This window comes from Lottia gigantea (assembly GCF_000327385.1).
Source record: "Lottia gigantea unplaced genomic scaffold LOTGIsca_38, whole genome shotgun sequence".
Taxonomy (NCBI): domain Eukaryota; kingdom Metazoa; phylum Mollusca; class Gastropoda; family Lottiidae; genus Lottia; species Lottia gigantea.
The window spans coordinates 1,527,931-1,531,155 of NW_008709295.1; positions in this window are offsets into that span (position 1 = coordinate 1,527,931).

Genomic DNA, 3,225 nt, shown 5'->3' on the forward strand with positions numbered 1-3,225 from the left:
TACCTAATGGGATATTACATTTTTAACCAGTCATACATAAAAGGATTTATTTATAGGTTGTAAAACATCTCTCTTTATTTTGTCAGTGGATGGAGCATGCATGCGATATAAAAGGCTGCAAAGAAGGTTACGTTTCGATAGATGGCAATGAAAAACTCAGGCGACCAATGTGCAAAGCCCCAAAGGTAAATATGAATTTGAAATTCGGTATGCCTAGAATTGTGCAATGCTGTACGAATTCGCCTAAATTTGGAGGCTTAAATCAAAATTCCAGTAAATATTGTGTCCAACATTCATATTTGGAAGACGATACAAGTGTAGAGTCTGATTGTAAAAGGCCTCGGTATATTTGTAAGAAAGATGTCAAAAACGATTAAAGAATAACTTAAAAGACTATGAAAATTAATCCTCACTATTAGCAACCAGTACACAGGACCTCCCTGATAATGATGACACTTCAATAATGATTGGTTGTAAAAAAAAAGAACCTTACAAGATTTTATGCCAGAACAGCTAGAATTCTGGCAATGGTGAAACCTTGTGGAGTCATAACACATGTAAGTGAAATGTTCACATGTGAAAGCAGTTCACAAGTTTTTAGTTGGCTGCTCAGAATTGTTGAACAATATCCAGGCACAATAATATATATTGGTTACGATCGGGCCTGTGAATAGCAACCCTTTTTATCAAATCTTGCTAAGAAAGATAACTTGGGTGCTCAATTGATTTTAATAATATTCAGTTCATGGTGGATATATGGCATTGTGAAAAATGCTATCCATTGAAGGACAATCCACAATGCAGATTTCATCCCGGCCTGGAAAGATTTTCTGAAATACATGGTGCCAACACAGAATGTGCTGAACAAGCTTTTTCTTACTTAAATTTAAACATATAGCTAAGAAAATCTCACAATTCAAATTTAATTTTTTTTACATGTGGTAGTTAATGCTAGAAATAACAAAATTACCAAAAATCAACGTCAAAATGATATTTAGCTATTTATGAACTATCATTTCAGAATATTTCTACATTTTGAAATCCTGCATAATTTTCTTTGCGTAACTCATGATGATTTTTATGATAACCATTATGTTTTGAGATTTTAAGAATTTAATGTGTATGCTTCATCATCATGTTTTGTTTATGATTAAATTAATCTGTATGTATTCTTTTTTAAGAATATTTTGAATTGTATTTGCTTTATCATTGTGTTTTTGGATAGAAATTAACTGTGATAGTAACAACATTTTGCAAAATAATTATGATTACAATAAATGTAGTTCTTGGATTATTTTGATTTGTATGCTTTTTATGTTGATAAATATATTTCTGTTTTTTTCATTTTCTGTCTTCTATTATTCTTTATGTATACTTTTGGATACTTGCTAAATGTGACTACAATAAGGCAATGTATCACATTTCATCACATTTCCATTGTTGAAACATTTTTAAAAAATAGAAGTAAATTGCAAGTATTAACCATCCTTTTTCTTATAAGATAGCTTGCCAGAAAACATACGCCCACTGGCAGTTGTCAGGACATAAAAATTGCAAAAATTGAACAAAATTGAAAGAAATAGCTAGATACTTTTCAATAGTTGAAATAGTTGAAACAATAGCAGAAAATTGCAAACCAGATTGCAGCAATAACAAGCTACTTTTGAAAGAATTGTAGCAATTGCATGCTACTCAAACCAACAATATAAAAATTGAAATAATTGCAAGAAATTGATAGCAATAGCTACCTACCTCTCAATAGTTGAAATAATTAAAAAAATTGAAAGAATTGCAGCAATTGCTAGCTACTCTAACTAAGGACATAAAAATTGCAAAAATTGAAAGAAATAGCTACCTACCTCTCAATAGTTGAAATAATTGATAAAATTGAAATAATTGCAGCAATTGCAAGCTACTCTAACTAAGGACATAAAAATTGCAAAAATTGAACAAAATTGAAAGAAATAGCTACCTACCTCTCAATAGTTGAAATAATTTACAAAATTGAAAGAATTGCAGCAATTGCTAGCTACTCAAACCAACAATATAAAAAATTGAAAGAACTGAAAGAAATTGAAAGAAATAGCTACCTACCTCTCAATACATGAAATAACTGATAAAATTGAAATAATTGCAAGAAATTGAAAGAAATAGCTACCTACCTCTCAATACTTGAAATAACTGATAAATTGAAAGAATTGCAAGAAATTGAAAGAAATAGCTACCTACCTCTCAATAGTTGAAATAATTGACAAAATTGAAATAATTGCAAGAAATTGAAAGAAATAGCTACCTACCTCTTGTAACAGGTTTATTTGAAGATACAAGGAAACTCTGGGTCGGGGTTCTACAATTTTATTATTATAAATCTAAACAATAACTCTGAAAAATACATAAATAATTCTTATAAATACAAATAATGAAAGAAATTTACAACACAAATAAATAATACAAATTCACATCTGCCATTTATAATGCATATTTAGAAATATATAACTAAAGAAAATCTATAAACAATCTTACCCTATGAAATAGGAGTTATTATAAACTTGTATAAAATTAGGTGTAGGCTAAATAACCATGTAGCCTAAGATTTCTAAAAGAAAACAAAGATGGCTGTCGTAACTAATGAAAACAACTTTAAACTTTATGAAAATAAGTTATTACAAAATTACATTTCTAAAGGAGAATTGCATTGAATAAAATAGATTTGTCCAGTCTGTAGAATAAAGTAAAAATAAAAGAATAATAACTTACCAAGAAAGATGACATCAAACATACAAACACACAATATTAGGTGAAATGACAGAAGTGAAGAAAGAAAGAGAGAGAAAGTCTTATATAGGAGAGTGATTAGAATTTAAACTGAGTAAAAATAAAGAAAAGTGCTCACTCTGCTTGTAAACAACTTAAAGCTACTGTGGATAAACTAGGGAAGAAAAAGAAACTTAAAGCTATACTTCAGAAATAAATAACAGAAACATGATAAATTTTATATAATTAAATACGACTACCACATTATCCCCCCCAATGAAAAAGTGGCGTCCCGACACTTACAGGAACATCTAAATATAAAATGAAAATAACAACAACATAGTATAATAAACTTTATAACAACAGAACTATCAGCTAAACTGAAAGTAAAATTTATATTCCTGAAATTAATAAAATTGAAATCTAAATTACATATTTAATTCTATAAAAGATACGGGTTTACTTTAAATC